The sequence below is a fragment of the Halichoerus grypus genome, chromosome X (assembly GCF_964656455.1).
Source record: "Halichoerus grypus chromosome X, mHalGry1.hap1.1, whole genome shotgun sequence".
NCBI classification, from domain to species: domain Eukaryota; kingdom Metazoa; phylum Chordata; class Mammalia; order Carnivora; family Phocidae; genus Halichoerus; species Halichoerus grypus.
The window spans coordinates 85796236-85822840 of record NC_135727.1 but is presented as its reverse complement, the minus strand read 5'-3'; positions in this window follow the sequence as shown (position 1 = coordinate 85822840).

The following is a 26605-nucleotide window of genomic DNA, read 5'->3' as shown; positions in this document are numbered from 1 at the left end:
TCTGCCCGCAGAATCATGGTTCCCTACTTCATACCTTGAAACTAACCATCTGTGATATTCTGTTTGTAGAAATCCAGGTATATCTTCTTACCTCTCAGGATGATTTCATGGGTGTTCAGAGTGGTGTGGTAGATATCCAGCTCAATTCCGGGGACTGGTTGGAATAGGGTCCCGTACTCCTCTGCCATCTTCTGCCCCCTCCTGGAGATACAGTTTTTATGTGTGCAGAAAAGATTTAACAGAGCAGTCTTGACCACTATCCTTTGAGGGCCTGATTGCAAGGTTTGCCCTTGGCTGGCATCTGATAAATTGGATTTTAGACGGCTTTGCATTATTCCTAAAAGCTGGCAAGAGTGGCTTACTATGCCTAACTGTTTGTACAAACAATGTGGCTTATGCCAAACACTTGCTTTTGTTCTGGGAGTCTGGAATTTTGGTATGTGCTGGGTAGAAGGTACCTAGGCAGAAGATGTCTACAAGACTAGTTCTGATAAAAATCCTGGGTGTGGAGTCTCTAATGAGCTTGCCTGGCAGACAAGATTTCACATGTATTATTACACCTCACTGCTGGAGGAATTAAGCGTGTCCTGTGTAAAACCACTTGAAGAGGAATCTTGGAAGCTTGTGCCTGGTCTCCTCCAGACTTTATTCCATTTGCTGTTTCCCTTTGCTGATTTTGTCTGTATCCTTTTGCTGCAACAAATTTTAGGCAGCTGGTATGACTAAATGCTGAATCCTATGAGTTCCTCTAGGGAGTTACTGAACTTGGAGATGGTCTTCAGAACCCTCAAAACAGTGACACATGTAGAAACAGGTGGTGATTGAAGTCATCAGTAGTAATGAGATTCCTAAGAAAAGAGTGAGGCTAGGAGGAAGGACTGAGCCTTGAGAAACCACAGCATTTCGTGGTCGAATTGAGGAAGATGATCCCATGAAGGTAAGAAGGAAGAGGTAGCAATGTCAGAGAAAAATCTGGTGATTCTTGTGTCACAGAAACCAAAGGAAGAGAAGGTGGCAAGCACTATTGGCAGCAGCCTGATGCTGATGTATCAAGTAAGATGAAGCCTGAGAAGTTGTATTCAGCAACATAGAAGTCATTAGTGACTTATCAAGGCCTGTTTTGGCAGAGCGAGAAATGGAGGCTTGTTTGAATTTGGTAGCAATATAATGAGTGGGAAATGAATCTTCACTAAATATTCTGGTGTCTCCAGGATGGCTTTTGGGCTCAGAAAATCTTATTAAGAAAATTACTTTTTTTTTTATTAAGTAATAATTGACATACAACATTATGTTAGTTTTATGTGTACAATGATTTGATATTTGTATATATTGCAAAATGATCACCACAGTAAGCCTAGTTAACACCTGTCACCATACATATTTACAGATTTTTTTTTCCTGTGATGAGAGCTTTTAAGATCTACTCTCTTAGCAACTTAAAAAGTATGCAATATAGTATTATTAACTATAGTCACCATGCTGTACATTGCATCCCCATGACTTACTTTATAACTGGAAGTTTGTACCTTTTAAACCCCTTTACCCATTTCACTCACCCCCACCCCTGACCCCTGGCAACCACCAATCTATTCTCTGTATCTATGAGCTTGTTTTATTTTTTTAAGATTCCACATATAGGGAACGCAAACTGGTGCAACCACTCTGGGAAACAGTATGGAGGTTCCTAAAAAAGGTAAAAATAGAACTACCCTATGACCCAGCAATTGCACTACTAGGTATTTACCCAAAGGATCCAAAAATACTGATCCAAAGGGGCACATGCCCCCTGATGTTTATAGTAGCATTATCAACAATAGCCAAGGTATGGAAAGAGCCCCCACACACACACAGGAATATTACCCAGCCATCAAAAAGAATGAAATCTTGCCATTTGCAATGATGTGGATGTAGCTACAGTGTATTATGCTAAGTGAAATAAGTCAGTCAGAGAAAGACAAATACCATATGATTTCACTCATATGTGGAATTTAAGAAACAAAACAGGTGAACGTAGGGGAAGGGGGAAAAAAGAGAGAGAAGCAAACCATAAGAGACTTTTAACTCTAGAGAACAATCTTAGGGTTGATGGAGGGAGGTGGGCAGGGAATGTGCTAAATGGGTGATGGGTATTAAGGAGGGCACTTGTGTTGAGCACTGGGTGTTATATGTAAGTGGTGAATCACTAAATTCTACTCCTGAAACCAATATTACCCTATATGTTATCTAACTAGAATTTAAATAAAAACTTTAAACAAAAACAAAACAAAAAGATTCCACATATATGTGAGATCATGCAATATTTCTCCTTCTTTGTCTGACTTATTTAACTTAACATAAACAAGATTATTTTTAAAAATTAATACTTCAATTATTAGTTTCAAATCCCCAAGCCTATTTGTCCATTAAGCTTTTAAATTCAGCCTGCAAATCTATGTATATGTATAAGAATATACAAATATAGCAAATATAAGCATTCAATTTTAATGGGGTCTTTGATTAATATTTGATCCCACTTACAAATTTAATTAAACTCCTTAGCATCATATTACAAAGGAGGAAACTGAAGGTCAGAGAGCTTAAGTTACCTGCTTAATATCACAGAGCCCTAGATCTGTCTGATTCCTCTGCCCCATGTTCTTTCCATTAAATTAAACTCTTTCATAATAATGTTGTATATTTTATTTCCCAGGCTCCACCTTCTTTTCTTATGGCTCCACTTGACCCTGTATTCTTACAATTGGTGAAATACTGCAGAGACTATGATCAAGGGACAACTTCTTGGGAAAGTATTTTAGTATTTTCTTCCCCATAGGGGAAGCATGGAAGTGAAACTCTGCTCAGCTGAGAAAGGTATAGGTCTCTGAGGCAAGCCTTTAACTTCCTCTTTACCAGGTAACAGCAGTTTCTGAGGAACTTCACTGTCTTAGGAATAGATCCCCCTTAAAGTTCAGGGACAGTAAGGTTAACCCTTAATGCTGTAAAAGATCCTATTTTCCCTGAATCTGTCACTTTCCAAGATGCATGTTGTTACAGATTCATAAATGATCAGAAAGCAGGACCTTAGTTACATCGGTTTCAGCACAGATACTCTGAGATCTGACCCAATGCTCTTGACTTAGCACTTCACAAAGATGTTCTGCCCTGCTGGGTGCCTGGATTATCCTGGTGTGAACCATGTTGGGAGGGGGTGACTGTGTCATCAAGGAAGACATCTACAGCTCAGCATGTATAAAACAAGTGTACTGTTGTCATCATGAGTGGAAAGAGGATTTCTTTGGAGACAAACAGACTTTAGTGTGTATTCCAAGCTCTACCACTTACTAGATGAGTTACCAAATCTCCATCATCTGTCTACCTCTTTATAAAGAATCTTATCTACCTCTTGGAGTCTTTGTGGATTGACAAATATAAAGGGTCCAGCAACAGTGAGATCAAGGCTATGATTCAGATAATAAGTCCATGTCTCTCTCCCTCAACACCATGAGCTGCTGAAGGGCAGGAAATTTGTCTGGGTCATCTGTGTCCCCCCATACATCCTGAACAGCAAAGCTGTTCAGGCATATTCCTTCATCTGAAAACTGTGGGAGTTCAAGTTGGTGGTTCTTTGCAACAATGACACCATGTATTTCTATGGAAACTGATATGTGGCTATGCTGATATCAAACTCCTTTACACAGAAAGTTAAATTTTCTGCATTATGATCATTTCCATGTTTTAAATATGCATCTTTGAGCTGCATATAACTTGGGCTGTTCCAGATATGGTTTCTCACTTTCCACTAGGATGGATGATACAGACACAGAATTGTTTCACACACAAAAGATTTAGTACCATAATATGATACTTATAATAAACAACATTCAGTCATTTATAACTAGGAATTTTAGTAAAGTGGGAGACTCCTTGGAGAGGGACATCCACACAGTTAGTGCACATGAAACCTGATGGAGATGAATTTCTTGGCTTTAGTTACTGCTGTGGCTCACACCATATCATCGATGCACAGAGATTTTTGAAAAATCTCCAACCCAGACCAGTAGAAGTTTGTAATAATGCCTTGCCTAGGACAGGACCCTCCTCCCTACCCCCCAGCCACTGTATCAGTTCTTACCAATACAAACTTAGCCCTGAAGTGCTCCCCCCCATGCATCAGGACAGCCCTTTCTCATAATCAGAAACTCCTTGGTTCTGCTCTGCTCATTTCTATGCCTTATATTGGTCACACCCAGAGACGCACACTACTTGTTCAGGCCTATCACACACCAAGGCTCTTACTTTACCCAGTATATATGAGAACAACCCCCAACCTGGCCCTGCTTGGTGCACCCCAGGCCACACAAGGTAAAACCTGCTACTCCCAACTTATTTCAGCAGAAACTTACTACCCATACCCCAGGGTCTTCCTCATTACTTTCAAGCTTATGGTCAGCCATGCTCCAGCCCAGATCCTTCTCACTCCCACAGGTAGAATAGACACTAATATAGTTACCTTGACCGTGATCAGAATCCTTTTCATTTTTAGAGGACAGCCTGGAATCCACTATGTCCAGGTCAGGGTCCTTTCCAACATATTGGCAGTTACATAGTATGATCTGGAACATTAGAGATGGAAGTGCTTCTAGTCTATAAAGGCAATTTTATATTCAGCATTACCTATACTGATCTTCCGTACAATACTTCTCTCACTACTTCTTAACACAGGACCCTTCTCTGTAAGCAAGCCTCAAGTCAGACTCTAATATCCTTAGACCTATACTCAGTTCCACCATCATTAGAGACCTTCACCTCTATAGGTCTGTGCCCTGCTAAGTCCCAACCACATCAGGGGCATTCTTCCCCTAATAGGTATATCTAAGAAGTCTACCCATTCCTGGGTCTCTATCACACCAACTCTTTTAGTTTTTTTTTTTTTTTTTTGTAAGCCAGCATCTGCTCAGTTCCTTCCATGACTGGATTGTTCCCTTTTCTATATGCTCCACACTCCTCAGTTCCCTTCCATTATAGGAATTTCACTTTACATATCTACCTGCAGCTTCACACAATAGGCTTGAATTCTAATCTTGTCAGCATGTGTAGATCTCATCTCATTCTCCTTAACTCTTGCACAGTGCAGGATGCCAGGTGTAGAAATCTTTCCTTTACTTGGTATTCATTCTTATAGTCAACAAATACATAATGAGCACTTCCTGTGTGTCAAGCACTCATCTGAGTTCTAGGGGATTAGCAACAAAATGAAAATCCCTGCTCTTGGGGTCCATTCATGTTGTCATAAATGGCAAAATTTCATTCTTTTTTATGGCTGAATAATAGAGATAATATTCTGCAGGGGAAAGCCAATAATGAAGAGATGGATGTATATTTCAGTGCAATGATCTCCTCCTGCATTCCTCTTGCCTGGTAGCTGTTATTTTGTTCTCTTTCTCACAGCTAATCTTGACAGTACAGATTGTTCTTCCACCTGACATTTCTACCAGCTATTCCTTACCCACCTCAAGCTTCTGACTCAAATATCTCACTAAAACAACTTTGGGCACCATTAGGGATGATTGTCATGAAAATCTCTTATGATATTTCCCATTACTCATTTCCTTTAAACTCTCTGACATCTCTTTCACTCTATGAAATTCTCTACACTCTGGCTTTTCTCTCCCTTCCCTGGTTACTTCTCTTTGTTTTTTTCCTGAATTATCATCTACACCCTCATTAAGAATGATATTCTATATCTTCAGGCCAAAACTTTTTCTCCAACTCCAAGCCCACATATTCAACCATCTGCTATTCATCTCTGCTTGAATGCCCCACAGGCATTTTTAATCCACTAGGAATAAAACAACTCATCACTCAAATGCTGATTCTCTTTGCTTCAATTCCTTATGCCTCCTTGCTGGTGCATAGAGCCAATGTCCTCCCCAACCTTCCCCATACTAGTGTCTACTCCTTGGTCCTACCAACACTAGAAATTTCTTGTCACTTCATTCAGGCCTATCCACATATTTCTGCTTCAGTTGGGAAGATTCTTCCTACTGCTTCAAAGTTGATACCTACATTAGTACACTAGGCCCATTTTGAAACTGATACACTCATCATTCAAAGATAGTCAGAGATAGAAGGAAGATGGAGGCAGAGTAGGAGGACACTAAGCTTGTCTCATCAAATGAATACGACTAGACAACTGTCATATCATCTTAAATACCCCAGAAATTGGCCTGAAAACTGACAGAACAAACTCCACAACTAAAGGGAGAGAAAAGGCCAAATCAAAGAAAGAGCAGGAGGCATAAATGGCTTTTCTGACACAGAGAAAAGGAAAAGACTTAGACAAAATGTGAAGACAGAGGAATTTATTCCAAATGAAAGAACAAGATAAGGCCACAACCAGATATCTAAGCAAAACAGATATAAGTAACAATCCTGAGTACCTGGGTGGCTCAGTAGTTAAGCATCTACCTTTGGCTCAGGTCATGATCCCAGAGTCCTAGAATCAAGTCCTGCATCAGGTTCCCTGCTCAGCAGGGAGTCTGCTTCTCCCTCTCCCTCTGCTGCTGATCTCTCTCTCTGTCAAATAAGTAAATAAAATCTTAAAAAAAAAAAAACCAATCCTGATGGAGAATTTAAAACAACAATGATAAGGATATTCACTGGGTTTAAGAAAAAAATAGAAGATTTCAGTGAGACCCTACCACAGAGATAAAAGAGTTAAAAAAGAATGAATCAGAGATGAAGAATGCAATAAATGAGATTGGAAACATGCCTAATGCAATGAAACGCAGGATAGAAGGTGAGAAATGAATTAGTGACCTAGAAGACAAGTAATGGAAAGTGATGAAGATGAACAAAAGAGAGAAGGAAGAATTATGGAACACAAGAATAGACATAGGGAACTCAGTGACTCCATCAAATGTAATATTCATATTACATGAGTCCCAGAAGACGTAGAGAGAGAAAGGGGGGCAGAAAATTTATTTGAGGAAATACTAGCTGAAAATTTCCCTAATCTGGGGAAGGAGATCGACATACAGACCCAGGAAGCTCAGAGAACTCTCACCAAAATAAAAAAAAAGCAGGTCAACACCAAGACACATTGTAATTAAATTTGCAAAATACAGTGATAAAGGAAAAATCTTAAAAGCACCAAGAAGGAAGAAGCCCTTAACTTACAAGGGAAAACACATAACACTAGCTGGAGATTTCTCAACATAAACTTGGCAAGGCAGAAGGGAGAGGCATGATATATTCAAAGTGTTGAATGGGAAAAATCTGCAGCCAAGAACACTCTATCCAACAAAGCTATCATTCAGAATAGAAGGAGAGATAAAGAGTTTCCCAGACAAACAAACAAAGAAACCAAGCCCTGCAAGAAATATTAAAGGGGACTCTGAATGGAAAGGAGAGATCAAAAGTGACAAAGGATCAGAGAAAATCCCCAGAAACAAGGACAAAACAAGTAATAAAATGGCAATAAATTCTTTATGTATTGAGAGGAGTTAAGATGGCAGAGGACTAGGGGGACCCTAAGTTTGTCTTGTCCCTCAAACCCAACTAGACAGTTATCAAGTCATTCTGAACACCCAAGAAATCAATCAGAGATCTGAGGAAACAAATGCTGCACATCTACAAGTAGAAAAGAGACCACCATTTGGAAGGTAGGAGGTGTGGAGACTTGAATCTGGTGTGATATACCTGAGGATACAGTGGAGGGGAGGGAGCCTGCTTAAAGAGGCTACTGCAAAGTATTATGAGCAGTGGAGTGCAAAAATCAGAAATTTTAGAAGTCTGGTACAGTGGGAGATGTGCCTGGCTTAAAGATGCTTGGGTAGTAAAGCGGGGCAGAATCCCAGGTGTGACAGCATAGTCTCAGGATCCCTGGGGTCGCAAGAAGAATGGGTGATGCCTGAGTGCAGCAGAGTTCCCAGGCATAGGAACAAGGAACCTGGCTGAGAACAGCAACTCTACATGTGGGCTTTTTGCTCTGTGTTGCCATAAAATGTGAAACACTGCATGGCTGTGTGACTGCTTTCCTGAGAGGGGTTCAGCAAAAGACAGAAGCATGGGGAGAGCCCCTCCTCCCCTGGGAGGACCAGCATGGGTCCCTGCTACAGGAGTCCCTAAAATTTGGAGTTTTGAAACTCATTCTTTTACCTGCAACAAAAAGGCTCAGACACAAGCAGGGTGAACACAGAGTTCTGACAGAAACTGGGGAGATAAGAGTGATTGATTGCTTGTCTGTGATGGCTCACTGAAGAGTGGAGGGCGTGAATTTTCAGCTCCTGGGCTAGAGAGCGGGTTGCAGCCATATTCATCCTGCCCATCAGTACTGAAAGACTTCAAGGAGCAACACAGCGCCACCTAGTGGAGTCCGGAGCCACTTACACTGAGTCCTGCCTCTCAGCACACTGGAGGTGAATTTCCATTAGGGCAAGTCCACCTGACATTCAGTGCAACAGGCCAGTCCCCCAGAAGACCAGCACAAACAAATCACTCTCACCAAGCTCACTGATCATAGCTGCAAAACTTCAGCTCTTGGGGGAAACAGTATATCGAATTCTTTGTATTTTTATTCTTTAGTCTTTTAGTATTATTTTTCCGTTATTTTCTTAATTTTTCAATTTTATTTTAATTTTTCAAATTTTTACATACTTCATGTGTGTATATATATACATATATATGTATATATATACATATTTGTTTTCTTTCAATGTACTATATATATATTTTTTTTCCTTTCTTATTTTTGGATCTAGTTTCTTTTAAAAAGCAGAACAAAACACACACACCCAACATCTAGTTTTTTTTTTTCTGTAGTTGTTGTTATTGCCATTTTAATTTCTTCTTTTCTTTTTTGGACAAAATGATTATATGGAGAAATTCACTCAAAAGAAAAGAAGAGGTAGTGCTCACTGCCAGAGATTTATCTCAATATGGATATAAGTAAAATGTCTGAGCTAGATATTAAAAGAGAGATTATGAGCACTTGGTGTTATACGCAACTAATGAATAATTGAACACAACATCAAAAATTATATTGACTAATTGAATTTAAATAAAATATAAAAAAAGAATAAAAAATAAAAAATGAAACATATAAAGATACTACCTGGGCTTTAAAAAGCATAGAAGACACTAGAGAATCCCTTAACATAGAGATAAAGAACTAAAATCTAGCCATGATGAAATTAAAACTGACATCACCAAGATGCAGTCACAAGTGGAGGTCATAAAAATGAGGGTGAACAAATCAGAAGAGCAAATCAGTGAAATAGAAGAAAAATTATTTTAAAAAAGGAAGCTGATAAATAAATGGTGCCAAGAAAATTGGACAGCCACATGCAGAAGAATGAAACTCGACCATTCTCTAACACCATACACAAAGATAAACTCAAAATGGATGAAAGACCTCAATGTGAGACAGGAATCCATCAAAATCCTAGAGGAGAACATAGGCAGTAACCTCTTTGACATCGCCCACAGCAACTTCTTTCAAGATACATCTCCAAAAGCTAGTGAAACAAAAGCAAAAATGAACTTTTGGGACTTCATCAAGATAAAAAGCTTCTGCACAGCAAAGGAAACAGTCAACAAAACAAAGAGGCAACCCACAGAATGGGAGAAGATATTTGCAAATGACACTACAGATAAAGGGCTGGTATCCAAGATCTATAAAGAACTTCTCAAACTCAACACCCAAAACACAAATAATCAAGTCAAAAAATGGGCAGAAGACATGAACAGACACTTCTCCGAAGAAGACATACAAATGGCTAACAGACACAGGCAAAAATGTTCATCATCATTAGCCATCAGGGAAATTCAAATCAAAACCACATTGAGATACCACCTTACACCAGTTAGAATGGCCAAAATGGACAGGGAAAGAAACAACAAATGTTGGAGAGGTTGTGGAGAAAGGGGAACCCTCTTACACTGTTGGTGGGAATGCAAGTTGGTACAGCCACTTTAGAAAACAGTGTGGAGGTGCCTCAAAAATTTAAAAATAGAGCTACCCTATGACCCATCAATTGCACTCCTGGGTATTGATCCCAAAGACACAGATGTAGGGAAAAGAAGGGCCATATGCACCCAATGTTCATAGTAGCAGTGTCCGCAATAGCCAAACTGTGCAAAGAGCTGCGATGCCCTTCAACAGATGAATGGATAAAGAAGATGTGGTCCATATATACAATGGAATATTACTCAGCCATCAGAAAGGATGAATACCCAACGTTTACATCAACATGGATGGGACTGGAGGAGATTATGCTAAGTGAAATAAGTCAAGCAGAGAAAGTCAATTATCATATGGTTTCACTTATTTGTGGAACATAAGGAATAGCATGGAGGAGAAGGAAGGGAAAAATGAAGTGGGGTGGGGAATCAGAGGGAGAGATGAACCATTAGAGACTATGGACTCTGAGAAACAAACAGGGTTTTAGGGGGGGTAGGGGGAATGGGTTAGCCCAGTGATGGGTATTAAGGAGGGCACGTACTGCATGGAGCACTGGGTGTTATAGGAAAACAATGGATCGTGGATCACCACATCAAAAACTAATGATGTATTGTATGGTGACTAACATAGCAGAATAAAATTTAAAAAAAACAATATAATGGTAAATATTGATGTACTTAATATGGGAGCACCCGAATATACAAAATAATTAATAACAAACATAAAGGAACCCATTAATAATAGTACAGTAATAGCAGGGAAATTTAATACCCCACTTTCATCAATGGACTGATCATCTAAACAGAAAATCAACAAGAAAATAATGGCTTTGAAAGACACCCTGGACCAGATGAGTTTAACAGAAGTATTCCAAACATTCCATCCTAAAACAGCACAATACACATTCTTTTCAAGTGTGCATGAGGCATTCTCCAGAATAGATCCCATATTAGATTACAAATCAGGCCTCAAGAAAAATAAAAAGTTTGAAGTCACACCATGCACCTTTCTGACAATAACACTATGAAACTAGAAGTTAGCCACAAGAGAAAATTTGGAAAGATCACAAATACATGGAGGTAAAAAACATGCTACTAAACAATGAATGGGACAACCAGGAAATCAAAGAAGAAATAAAAAAAAATACATGGAAACAAATGAAAGTAAAAACACAGTGGTCGAAAACCTTTGGGAAGAAACAGAAGTGGTCCTAATTGGAAAGTATTTAGCAATACAGGCCTACCTCAAAAAGCAAGAAAAATCTCAAATAAACAACCCAACCTTACACTTACAGGAGCTAGAAAAAGAACAACAAACGAAGCCTAAAACTGCAGAAGGAAGGAAATAAAAAAGATCAAAGCAGAAATAAATGATATGAAAGCTAAAAAAAAACCAATAGAGCAATGAAGCCAGGAGCTGGTTCAATGAAAAATATTAATAAAATTCATAAGCCTCCAACCAGACTTATTAAAAAGAAGAGTGAAGTGACCCAAATAAATAAGGTCACAAATGAGAGAGAGGAAATAACAACTGACCCCACAAAAATACAATTATAAGAGAAAAACTGTATGAGAACAAATTGAACAACCTGGAACAAATGGATATATTACTAGAAACATAAATGACCAGAACTGAAAAGAGAAAGAAATAGAAAAACTTGAACAGGTCAATAACCAGCAAAGAAATTGAATCAGCAATCAAGAAACTCCCAACAAACAAAAGTCCAGGCCAGGTGGCTTCACAGGGGAATTATACCAAACATGAAAAGAAGACTTAATACCTATTTTCTTCTCCAACTATTCCAAAAAATAGAAAAGGAAGGAAATCTTCCAAATTCATTCTATGATTTCAGCAATACCCTGCTACCAAAACCAGATAAAAACATCACTGAAAAAGAGACTTACAGGCCATTATCCCTGACAAACATAGATGCAAAAATACTCAATAAAATACTACCAAACCTAATCCAACAGGACATTAAAATAGTCATTTGCTGAAATCAAGAGGGATTTATTCCTGGGCTGCAAGGGTGGTTCAGTATTTGCAAATCAATCAACATGATACACCACATTAAAAAAAATGATAAGAATCATGGGTTGCTGGAGGAGAGGTGGGTGGAGGGATGGGGTAATTGGCGGATGGGCATTAAGGAGGGCATTTGATGTAATGAGCACTGGGTGTTATATGCAACTGATGAATCACTGAACTCTACCTCTGAAACTAGTACTACACTATATGTTAATTAATTAAATTTAAATTAAAAAATGATCATTCCAACAGATGCGGGAGAAGCATTTGACAAATTAGGGTATCCATTCAATATAAAAACCCTCTGTGGTTCTTGTTAATAATGTTGCCAATTACAATATTACGATCTTTCTTTGAACACTATAGAATTTGTATACAGTATATACTTTACAAATCATTAGTGGACTTTCAAAGACCAGATGAACACAAGCCAATTCAATAGAATAACAAAGATCATTACTTATGGCTAAAATATAGGGTTCAACATTCCCACGTCTGAATTATTTCCTTAAACACCTTTTTTAGCATTAAGAGTGCAGTGGCCATTTCTTTCCACTAATCTCGGCTTCCAGTGCTTAATAAAAAGTCTAACTTAGAAAAAAAAGTGCTCAACAAAGTAGAGTAGAGGGAACATAACACAATAAAAGCCATATATGAAAAAACCGCAGCTAATATCATCCTCGAGGGCAAAAGCTGAGAGCTTTTCCTCTACGGCCAGGAACAAGACAAGGATGTTGACCCTTACCACTTCTATTTAACATAGTACTGGAAAGTCCTAGTCACAGCAATCAGACAACAAAAACAAATACAAGGCAAATTTACACTATTTGCAGACGACATGATATTCTATATCGAAAACTCAAGATTCCACCAACAAATTGCTAGAACTGATAAACAAATTCAGTAAGGTCATGGGACATAAAGTCAAAGTACAGAAATCTGTTGCATTTCTATACATCAATAATAAAAGAGCAGAAAAAGAAATTAAGGAATAACATTTACAATTGCACCAAAATCAATGATACCCAGCAATAAAACTAACCAAAGAGGTGAAAGACCTTTACGCTCAAAACAATAAAACATTGATGAACAAATTGAAAATGACATAATGAAATGAAAAGACATTCCATGCTCATGGATTGGAAGATCAAATATTGTTAAAATGTCTATACTACCCAGAGCAAAATACACATTTAATGCAACTCCTATCAAAACACCAAAAGCAGTTTTCATAGAGTTAGAACAAAGAATCTTAAAGTTTGTATGGAATCAAAAAAGACCCCAAATAGCCACGACAACCTTGAAAAAGAAAAGCAAAGCTGAAGGCATCACAATTCCAGAGTAAAGGTTATATTACAAAGCTGTAGTGATCAAACAGTATGGTACTGGCACAAAGATAGATACATAGAAGATACAAAGATAGATACAAAGATACAAAGAAGAGACAACCCAGAAATGAACCCACAACTATATGGTCAGCCAGTGTTTGACAAAGCAGGAAAGAATATCCAATGGGAAAAAGACAGTCTCTTCAAAAAATGGTGTTGGGAAAACTGGACAGCAGCATGCAAAAGAATGAAAATGGACCACTTTCTTCCACCATACACAAAAATAAATTCAAAATGGAAGAAAGACCTAAATGTGAGATAGGAAACCATCGAAAGCCTTGAGGAGAACACAAGCAGTAACCTCCTTGACATCAGTCATAGCAATTTCTGTCTAGATTTGTCTCCTGGGGCAAGGGAAACAAAAGTAAAATGGAAACTATTGAGACTCCACCAAAATAAAATCTTCTACCCAGTAAAGGAAACAATCAACAAAACTAAAGGCAACCTATGGAATGGGAAAATTTGCATATGACATATTTGCAAGTGACATATCCAATAAAGAGCTATTATCCACAATATATGAAGAAGTTGTAAAACTCAATGCCCAGAAACCAAATAATCCAATTAAGAAATAGGCAGAAGACATGAATAGACTTTTTTCCAAAGAAGACATCCAGACACTAACAGACACATGAAAAGCTCTTCAATATCAGTGATTATCAGGGAAATGCAAATCAAAACTACAATGACATATCACCTCATATCTGTCAGAATGGCTAAAATCAGCAACACCAGAAAGAACAGGTGTTGGTGAGGATGCAGAGAAAGGAGAACCCTTTTGCACTCTTGGTGGGAATGCAAACTGGTGCAGCCACTCTGGAAAGCACTATGGAGGTTCCTCCAAAAGTTAAAAATAGGACTACCCTATGATCCAGCAATTGTACTACTAGGTATTTACATAAAGAATACAAAAATATTAATTCAAAGGTATACATGCACCCCAATGTTAATAGCTGTAATATCTAAACAATAGCCAAATTATGCAAAGAGCCAAGTGTTCATTGACTGATGAATGGATAAAGAAGAAGTGGTATATATATGAAATGGGATATTACTCAGCCCTCCAAAGGAATGAAATCTTGCCATTTGCAATGACATGGATAGAGCTAAAGAGTATTGTGTTACGTGAAATAAGTCAGATAGAGAAAGACAAATACCATATGATTTCACTCTTACATGGAGTTTAAGAGACACAACAAGGGAGAGGAAAAGATGGCAGAGGAGTAGGGGACCCTATTCCAACCAGTCCCCAGAATTAGGCTAGATATCTACCACCACAAAATCAGCCTGAGATGTAAGAAGATATATCTGGATCTCTACAAACAGAATATCACAGGTGGATGGTTTCCAGGTATGAAGCAGGGAGCCGTGATTCCGTGGGCACATATCCGAAGATAAACGAATGGGGAGGGAGCCGCGGGGATCCTACACCTGTGAGCGACAGCCTCCCATGCTGGGGATGCGGAACAGACTTGCATACTGGTAATGGTGAGGAAAGGACTTTAGAGCACCCCCTGGACTGAAACCTGGAGCGGCAGGGCCACCCCTGCGAACTGGTGGTGGCTGGCGGTTTTAGAAGCACAAAGGGCAGAGACATGCCCCAGTGCCCTGACCAGGAGGCAAGGACTGGGAGCCCTGCTGAGGGGCGCACAACCCAGGACACTACAGTTTATAGAGCACAGACAGAAACAGAAATAGTGTGCCTGGAGAGCTCACTGAAAAACAGACTGTGATCTCTCTGCTCTGAGGCAGAGGGTTGAAAGCCTCTCTTCTGCTCTGACACTTGGAAGAATGGGAAGAGATGCAGAAAGCCACCAGGGAAAGCGACCAGAGAACAAAAGCTCCCCAAAACCGGTTTTCGCTGAGCCCAAACGCCCACAAGGGGCAGGGCAACTCTGCCCAAACAGGGTTGCCTGAGTAACAGCGTGGCAGGCCCCTCCCCCAGAAGACACGATGGGAGAACAAGAGGCCAACAACCCTAAGGTCCCTATAAAACAGGTGCATCTTGCTTGGGTTGTGGACAATAATTTGGATTCTGTACATTCCCTCAACCACCACTCAACAGAATGAATAGGAGGAGGAACCCCCAAAATAAGAAAGACTCAAAGACTGTGATTTCTGCCACAGATTTACAAATGGATACAGATATAACCAAGATGTCACAAATGGAATTCAGGGTAGCAGTTGTGAAGACAATAGCTAGAATGGAGAAATCAATTAATGGCAACATAGAGTCTGTAAGGGCAGAAAAGAAAGCTGAATTGGCAGAACTTAAAAATGCTATCAATGAGATCCAATCCAATCTAGATAATCCAACAGCTAGGGTAAGAGAGGCAGAAGAAAGAATTAGTGATCTAGAAGATCAATTGATAGAAAAGAAGGATAAAGCGGAGGCCAGGGAGAAACAACTCAAAATCCATGAAAACAGAATCAGAGAAATAAGTGACACCATGAAACTTTCCAATGTCAGAATTATTGGGATCCCTGAGGGGGTGGAGAGAGAGAGAGGACTAGAAGATATATTTGAGCAAATCGTAGCTGAGAACTTCCCTAATCTGGGGAATGAAACAGACATTCGTGTGCTAGAGGCAGAGAGGACCCTTCCCAAGATCAAGGAAAACAGGCCAACACCTCGGCATGTAATAGTAAAACTTGCAAATCTTAGAACCAAGGAAACCATCCTAATGGCAGTTAGGGGGAAGAGATTCCTTGTGTATAGAGGGAGGAACATCAGAATAACGTCAGACCTATCCACAGAGACCTGGCAAGCCAGAAAGGCCTGGCAAGACATATTCAGGGTACTAAATGAGAAGAACATGCAGCCAAGAATACTTTATCCAACAAGGCTATAATTTAGAATGGATGGAGAGACGTAGAGCTTCCAAGACTGGCGGAAACTGAAAGAATATGTGACCACTAAGCCAGCCCCACAAGAAATATTAAGGGGGAGTTCTATAAAAGGAGAAAAATCCCAAAAGTGATATAGAACAGAAATTTACAGAGACAATCTATAGAAATAAGGACTTCACAGGCAACATGATGACAATAAATTCATATCTTTCAATAATAACTCTCAACATGAATGGCCTAAATGCCTCCCATAAAATGTCACAGGGCTGCAGATTGGATAAAAAGACAGGACTCATCCATATGCTGTCTACAAGAGACTCATTTTGAACCTAAAGATACATCCAGACTGAAAGTGAAGGGATGGAGATCCACCTTTCATGCCAAAGGACCTCAAAAGAAAGCTGGGGTAGCAATGCTTATATCAGATAAATTAGATTTTAAGCCAAAGACTGTAGTTAGAGACACAGAAGGACATGATATCATTCTTAAAGGGTCTATCCAACAAGAAGATCTAACAATTGTAATTATCTATGCCCCCAACATGGGAGCAGCCATCTATATAAGCCAACAGTTCACCAAAATAGTCATATTGATAACAATACATTAATTGTAGGAGATCTCAATACTCCACTCTCAGCAATAGAGAGATCAGCTAAGCAGAAAATCAACAAATAAACAAGACCTTTGAATGACACATTGGACCAGATGGACCTCATAGATATATACAGAACACTCCACCCTAAAACAACATAATACTCATTCTTCTTGAGCGCACATGGAACTTTCTCCAGAATAGACCACATACTGGGTCACAAATCAGGTCTCAACCGATACCAAAAGACTGAGATTATTCCCTGCATATTCTCAGACCATAATGCTTTCAAACTGGAACTCACTCAGAAGAAGAAATTTAGAAGATATTCAAACACTTGGAAGCTAAAGACCACTCTGCTCTAGAATATTTGGGTCAACCAAGAAATACAAGAAGATCTTAAACAATTCATGGAACCAATCAGAACGAAAACACATCAGTCCAAAACCTATGGGATACTGCAAAGGCAGTCCTAAGGAGGAAATACATAGCCATCTAAGCCTCACTCAAAAAAACAGTAAAATCCCAAACTCACCAAGTAGCTTTACTCCTTAAGGAACAGGAGAAAAAGCAACAAACGACACCTAAGCCATGCATTAGAAGAGAAATAATTAAGATTAGAGCAGAGATCAATGAATTAGAAAAGAGAAACACAGTAGGTCAGATCAATGAAACAAGAAGCTGGTTCTCTAAAGAATTAATAAGATCGGTCAACCACTGGCCAGACTTATCCAAAAGAAAAGAGAAAGGACCCAAATTAATAAAATTATGAATGAAAGGGGAGAGATCACGACTAACACCAAGGAAATAGAAACAATTATCAGAAATTATTATCAACAACTCTATGCCAATAAATTAAGCAACCTGGAAGAAATGGATGACTTCCTGGAAACCTATAAGCTGCCAAGACTGAAACAGGAAGAAATTGACAACCGGAATAGGCCCAATAACCAGTAAGGACATTGAAGCAGTGATCAAAAATCTCCCAAAAATCAAGAGTCCAGGACCTGATGGATTCCCTGGGGACTTCTCCCAAACATTCAAAGAAGAAATAATACCTATTCTGAAGCTGTTTCAAAAAGTAGAGACAGAAAGGAAGCTTCCAGACTCATTCTATGAGGGCAGCATTACCTAATCCCCAAACCAGGCAAAAACCCTATCAAAAAGGAAAATTTCAGACCGATATCCCTGATGAATATGGATTCTAAAATCCTCAACAAAATTCTAGCTAATAGGATCCAACAATACATTAAAAGGATCATCCACCATGACCAAGTGGGATTTATCACCGAGATGCAAGGGTGGTTCAACATTTGCAGATCAATCAATGTGATAGAACACATTAATTAGAGGAGAGAGAAATACCATATGGTCCTCTCAATTGATGCAGAAGAAGCATTTGACAAAATACAGCATCCTTTCTTGATTAAAACTCTCCAGAGTATAGGGATAGAGGGAACATTCCTCAAGTTCATAAAATCCATCTATGAAAAACCCACAACGAATATCATCCTCAGTGGGGAAAAGCTGAGAGTCTTTCCCTTAAGATCAGGAACACATCAAGGATGCCCACTCTCGCTACTATTGTTCAACATAGTACTAGAAGTCCTAGCAACAGCAATCAGACAACAAAAAGAAATAAAAGGTATTCAAATTGGCAAAGAAGAAGTCCAACTCTCTCTCTTCACAGATGACATGATACTTTATGTGGAAAACCCAAAAGACTCCACCCCCAAATTACTAGAACTCATACAGCAATTCAGTAATGTGGCAGGATACAAAATCAATGCACAGAAATAAGTTGCTTTCTTATACAATAACAATGCAACTGTAGAAAGAGAAATTAGAGAAACGATTCCATTTACAATAGCACCAAAAACCATAAGATACCTCGGAATAAACCTAACCAAAGAGGTAAAGGATCTATACTCTAGGAACTACAGAACACTCATGAAAGAAATTGAAGAAGACACAGAAAGATGGAAAAATATTCCATGCTCATGGATCAGAAGAATAAACATTGTTAAAATGTCTATGCTACCCAGATCAATCTATACCTTCAATGCCATCTCGATCAAAGTTCCAATGACATTTTTCAAAGTGCTGGAACAAAGAATCCTAAAATTTGCATGGAATCAGAAAAGACCCCGAATTGCCAAGGAAATGTTGAAAAAGAAAAACAAAGCTGGGGGCATCATGTTGCCGGATTTCAAGGTATATTACAAAGCAGTGATCACCAAGGCAGCATGGTACTGGCACAAAAACAGACATATATACCAGTGGAACAGAATAGAGAACCCAGATATGGACCCTCAACTCTATGGTCAAATAATCTTCAACAAAGCAGGAAAACATATGCAATGGAAAAAAAGCAGGAAAACATATGCAAAAAGACAGTCTTTTCAGTAAATGGTGCTGGGAAAATTGGACAGCCACATGCAGAAGAAAGAAACTTGACTTTTCTCTAACACCATACACAAAGATAAACTCAAAATGGATGAAAGACCTCAATGTGAGACAGGAATCCATCAAAATCCTAGAGGAGACCATAGGCAGTCACCTCTTCGACATCGGTCACAGCAAATTCTTTCAAGATACATCTCCAAAGGCTAGTGAAACAAAAGATAAACGAACTTTTGGACTTCATCAAGATAAAAAGCTTCTGCACAGCAAAGGAAACAGAGGCAACCCACAAAATGGGAGAAGATATTTGCAAATGACAGTACAGACAAAGCGCTGATTTTCAAGATCTATAAAGAACTTTTCAAACTCAACACCCAAAAAACACATAATCAAGTCAAAAAATGGGCAGAAGACATGAACAGACACTTCTCTGAAGAAGACATACAAATGGCTAACAGACACACACACAAATGTTCATCATCATTAGCCATCAGGGAAATTCAAACCAAAACCACATTGTGATACCATCCTACACCAGTTAGAATGGCAAAAATTGACAAGGCAAGAAACGACAAATATTGGAGAGGTTGTGGAGAAAGGGGAACCCTCTTACACTGTTGGTGGGAATGCAAGCTGGTATAGCCACTTTGGAAAACAGTGTGGAGGTGCCTCAAAAAATTAAAAATAGAGCTACCCTATGACCCATCAATTGCACTCCTGGGTATTTACCCCAAAGACACAGATGTAGTGAAAAGAAGGGCCATATGCACCCCAATGTTCATAGCAGCAACGTCCGCAATAGCCAAACTGTGGAAAGAGCCGAGATGCCCTTCAACAGATGAATGGATAAAGAAGATGTGGTCCATATATACAATGGAATATTACTCAGCCATCAGAAAGGATGAATACCCAACTTTTACATCAACATGGATGGGACTGGAGGAGATTATGCTAAGTGAAACAAGTCAAGCAGAGAAAGTCAATTATCATATGGTTTCACTTATTTGTGGAACATAAAGAATAGCATGGAAGACATTAGGAGAAGGAAGGGAAAAATGAAGAGGGGGAAATCGGAGGGGGAGTCGAACCATGAGAGTCTATGGACTCCGAGAAACAAACTGAGAGTTTTAGAGGGGAGGGGATGGATTAGCCCACTGATCGGTATTAAGGAGGGCAGGTACTGCATGGAGCAATGGGTGTTATATGAAAACAATGAATCGTGGATCACTACATCAAAAACTAATGATGTATTGTATGGTGACTAACATAACATAATAAAATACTATAAAATTTTGAAAAAGAAACAAAAGAAATGAACAAATGGAAGAAAAAAGACAGAGATGCAAACCAACAGACTCTTTACTATAAAGAACAACCTGATTGCTACACAACCTGTTTCCACATGGTAACTCTAAAAATAAACTATTGGGACTACAGCGTGATAAAAATTTCTGCAGAGCAAAGAAACAACCAGCACAACTAAAAGACATCCTATTGAATGAGAGAAGATATTTGCAAATGATATATCCAATAGAGTTAGTACCCAAATATCTATGAACTTATAGAACTCAACACTGAAAAAGAAATAAAAAACAAATGATCAAGTTAAAAAATGGGCAGAGCACATGAACAGACATTTCTCCAAAGAAGACATACAGATGGCCAACAGACACACGAAAAGATACTCAACATCACTCATCATCAGGGAAATGCAAAGTAAAATCACAATGAGATATCACCTTAACCCTGTCAGAATGGCTGAGATCAAAAACTCAAGAGAAAACAGTTGTTGGCAAGGATCCAGAGAAATACGAACCCTCATGAACTCTTGTTGGGAATGCAAACTGGTGCAGCTACTGTGAAAGAGAGTATGGATGTTCCTCACAAAATTAAAAGTAGAACTACCCTATGATCCAGTAATTGCACTACTGAGTATTTATCCCCAAAATACAAAAACACTAATTCAAAGGGATGCATGCACCCTTATGGTTATTGCAGCATTATTTACAATAGCCAAATTATGGAAGCAACCTAAGTATCCGTTGATAGATGCATGGCTAAAGATGAAGTGGTAGTATACAAATGCAACAGACTATTATTCAGCCACAAAAAGGAATGAAATCTTGCCATTTGCTACAACCTGGATGGAGCTAGAGAGTATAATGCTAAATGAAATACATCAGTCAGAGAGAGACAAAATACCATATGCTTTTACTCATAGGTGTAATTTTTTTCATGCCTGATATTTATTTATTTATTTATTATTTTATTTTTAAATTTTTTTTATTAACATATAATGTATTATTTGTTTCAGGGGTACATGTCTGTGATTCATCAGTCTTCCACAATTCACAGCGTTCACCATAGCACATACCCTCCCCTATGTCCATCACTCAGCTACCTCATCCCTCCCACCCCCCTCCACTCCAGCAACACTCATTTTGTTTCCTATGATTAAGAGTCTCTTATGGTTTGTCTCCCTCTCTGATTTTGTCTTGTTTCAATTTTTCCTCTCTTCCCCTGTGAGTAATTTAAGAAACAAAACAAACAAAGGGAGAAAAAGAGACAGAGCAAAAAACTGGACTCAACTATAGACAACAAACTTGGGGTTAACAGAGTGTGAGTGGGTGGGTGTATGGGTGAAATAGGTGAAGGGGATTAAGAGGTATAAACTTCCAGGTATATAATAAATAAGTCATGGAGATGAATGTTGCAGCGTGGAAAATATAGTCAATAATATTGTAACTGTGTTGTATAATGACTAATGGTGACTATACTGATCTTGGTGAGCACTGAGTAATGTAGAGAATTATTAAATCGTTATGTTGTTCACTTGAAACGTAGCATTGTATGTCAACTATACCTCAATAATAAAATAGAAATAAAAAAAGAAAAGAAATAGCATAGTTGTTGGAGACAGAAGTGCCTGGGTTAAATTTATGTCTCTATCAGTTATTAATTGCATATACTTAGATCAGTTTACATTACATTGCCAAGTATCCTGTAAAAATGGGCATAAAATGACCAACTTCTTTGAATGACATAAAGCAAAATGAGATAATGACAGTAAAAACAATATATATGGGTACACACATGTATTTAGCATAAAGTTGTCAATAAATATTATTTATATTAATGATTTTGATTTTAATGATTCAATTCCAAACCTGTTTTAAATAAAATATGCCTGTAATCAGAGGGAGAAGGAATTGCTCCCATTGACAATTACATCAAAAGCAATGAAAGACTTAAAAATAAATTAAACTAAGGAGGGGAAATATCTCCATACTGAAAACTAGAAGGAACTGATGAAAGTAATTGGAGAAGACCCAAATCAATGGAAAGGGATCTTGTGGTCATGGATGGGAAGGGTTAATATTGTTAAAAATGTCAATACTACCGTAAACCATCTATAGATTTGATGCACTCTCTATCAAGATTTCAATGCATTTTTTTACAGAAGTAGAAAAAGGCCCTCTAAAATTTATATAGAACCACAAAAGACCCCCAATAGCACTACCACCCCCCAAAAAAATCTTGAGAAAGGAGAACAAAGCCACAGATATCACACTTTCTGATTTCAAGTTATATTCTAAAGCTATCGTCATCAAAACGGTATGGTACTGGCATGACAACGGAGAAATAGACCAATGGAGCAGAATCAGGAGCCCAGAAATAAACCCAAGCACATATGGTTAACTAATATTTGACAAGGGAGCCAAGCGTACTTGGTGGAGAAAAGACTGTCTCTAAATGGTGCTGGGATAATTGAATAGTCACATGTAAAAGAATGGAATTGGACCCATATCTTACACCACTTAGAAAAATCAACTCAAAATATATTAAGACCTCAAATGTTAGACCTGAAACCATGTAACTTCCATAAGGAAAGAGGAACAAATCTCCTTGACATGGGTCTTGGTAATGGCTTTTTTGTATAAGACACCCAAAGCAGAAGCAACAAAACAAAAAATAAACAAGTTGGACTACATCAAACTAAAAATCTTTTGCACAGTGAAAGAAGCTTTCAACAAAGTGAAAAGACAACCTACAGAATGGGGAAAACATTTGCAAACCATATATCTAATAATGGGTTAATATCCAAAACATATGAAGAACTCATACAACTCAATAGCAAAATATCAAATAACCCAATTAAACAATGAGCAAAGTATCTGAATAGACATTTCTCCAAAGAAGGTCTATGAAAAGCCAACGGGTACATGAAAAGATGCTGTTAAGCATCATCGGTCATGAGGGAAGTGCAAATTGAAACCACAAAGAGATATCACCTCACAGCTATTAGAAGGGCCATCATCAAGAAGACAAGAGATAGCACAGGCTGGCATGGATGTGGAGAAAAAGGAACCCTTGTTCACTGTTGGTGGGTTTGTAAATTAGTGCAGCCACCATGGAGAACATTATGGAGGGTTTTCAAAAAATTAAAAATAGAACTACCATATGATCCAGAAATTTTGTGGATATTTATTTCTGAGAAAAATCCAAAGGTAATAAAAACATTAACTTGAGCTGCACCCCCATGTTCATATCAGAATTATTTACAATAGGTAAGATATGGAAAGTGCCTATGATGGATGAATAAAGGAGTTGTGATGTGCGCACACACACACACACGCACGCACACAAACATATCATATATATACTCACACATTTACCACATTATACATATGTCTATACCACATATTTATATACATATATACCACACTATATGTAACATGGACATACCACATTATATATTATATATATGAATATTATTCAGACATAAAAAGGAAAAAATCTTACCATTTGTGACAACATGGATGGACCTTGAAAGGATTATGCAAAGTGAAATAATTCAGGGGCGCCTGGGTGGCTCTGTCGGTTAAGCGTCTGCTTTCGGCTCAGGTCGTGATCTCAGGGTCCTGGGATGGAGCCCCACATTGGGGTCCCTGCTCAGCAGGGAGTCTGCTTCTCTCTCTTCCTCTGCCCCTCCACCCTGCTTGTGTCCTCTCTCTCAAATAAATAAATAAAATCTTTTTTAAAAAGTGTAATAATTCAGACAGAGACAGACAGATACTGTATGATCGCACTTGGATGTGGTATCTAAAAAAAACAAAACCGTCATAGAAAAGGAGATCTTGTGGTTACCAGAGGCAGAGGGTGCAGTGAAGGGGAATTGGAGGAAAGTGGTCAAAAGGTGCAAACTTCCAGTTATGATAAATAAGTACTACAATATAATGTACAACATGATGACGATAGCTAACACTGCTGTGTGATATATAGGGAAGTTGTTAAGAGAAGAAACCTTTTTTAAAAAAAATTTAATTCCAGTACACTTAACATAGAGTGTTATAATAGTTTCAGGTGTACAATATAATGAATCAACCCTTCCATATGTCACCCAGTGCTCATTGTGATAAATGTACTCTTTAATCCCTGCCTTCTATTTTACCCAACCTCCCCCCACCTCCTCTCTCACAACCACCAGTTTCTTCTCTATAGTTAAGAGTCTGTTTTTTGGTTCTCTCTCTCTCTCTCTTTTTCTTTCATACTTTGTTCATTTGTTTTGTTTCTTCCTTTTTGTTACTTAAATTCAATTAGCCAAGGTATAGTACATCATTAGTTTTTGATACGATGTTCAATGGTTCATTAGTTGAATTTGTTTTGTTTCTTAAATCCCACATATGAGTAAAATCACATGGTATTTGCCTTTCTCTGATGGACTTATTTCACTTAACATTATACTCTCTAACTCCATCCACGTGTTGCAAATGGCAAGATTTCAATCTTTTTTAGGGCTGAATAATATTCCATTATATATGACTTCTTCTTTACCCATTCATCTATCAGTGGACACTTGGGCTGCTTCCACGATTTGCCTATTGTAAATAGTGCCGCAGTGAACATAGGGGTGCTTATACCTTTTCAAATTAGCATTTTCATATCCTTCATGTAAATATCCAGTAGTACATTTACTGGATCATATGGTACTTCTATTTTTCCTTTTTTGAGGAACCTGCATACTGTTTTCCACAGTGACTATATCAGATTGCATTCCCACCAACAGTGTACGAGGGTTCCCATTTCTCTGCATCCTTGCCAACACTTGTTGTTTCTTGAGTTTTAGATTTTAGCCGTTGTAACAGATGTGAGGTGATAGCTCATTATAGTTTTGATTTTCATTTACCTGATGATGAGTGATGTGATTTTTTCATGTGTCTACTGGTCACCTGTATGTTTTCTTTTTTGGAGAAATGTCTGTTCATGTGTTCTGCCCATTTCTTAAAATTTTTATTTTATTTTATTTTATTTTATTTTATTTTATTTTATTTTTTTATTATGTTATGTTAGTCACCATACAATCCATCATTAGTTTTTTGATGTAGTGATCCACGATTCATTGTTTTTGTATAACACCCAGTGCTCCATGCAGTATTTGCCCTCCTTAATACCCATTTATTTTTTATTTATTTTCATTACACATATATATTATATATATTATATACATTATATATATTACTGGATTATTTGTGTTTTTTGGGTGTTGAGTTTGATAAGTTCTTTATAGATTTTGGATACTAGCCCTTTATCTGATATGTCATTTGCAAATATCTTCTCCCATTCTGAAGACTGCCTTTTAGTTTTGTTGATTGTTTCCTTTGCTGTGCAGAAGCTTTTTATTTTGATATGGTCCCAAAAGCTTATTTTTGCTTTTGTTTCCCTTGCCTCAAGAGACATATCTAAAAAAAATGTTTCTATGGCTGAAGTTGGAGAAATTACTGCCTGTGCTCTCTTCCAGGGCTTTTATGGTTTCAGGTCTCACATTTAGGTCCTTAATCCAAGAGAGTAAATCTTAAGACTTCTCACCACAAGGAGAATTTTTTTGCCTTTATTCCTTTCTTCTTTCTTTTCTTTTTACTGTATCTGTATGAGAAGATGGACATTAGCTGAACTTATTGTGATAATCATTTCACAATACATATAAATCAAACAGTCATGCTGTATGCCTTAAATTTATATGGTGATGTTTGCCAATTATTTCTCAATAAACCTGGAAAAAATAGAAACACACACACAAACACACAAACACATACACACAAGTATAAACACTTCTGAGACTGTTGTATTCCTTTGGTTTCCAATACAGTTGGGGTTTTTAAAATCAATTTTGTCTGCTTTATGGTTACTTTTTGAGGGGAGCATTTGCTGATCTTCTCATTAAGCCATAGCTGGAAGTCTCTCAGGATTTAATTTAGTCACACTTTACAAAAGATTGAGAAGCTGTAATTGTCCATAGAAAGAACATCATTGCCATTTAATTTATTTGATATGGATGTGGATTGATTTATGGATTTTATATGGGGGGGAGAGGCTAATATCGTTAACATCCCTTAAAGTCAC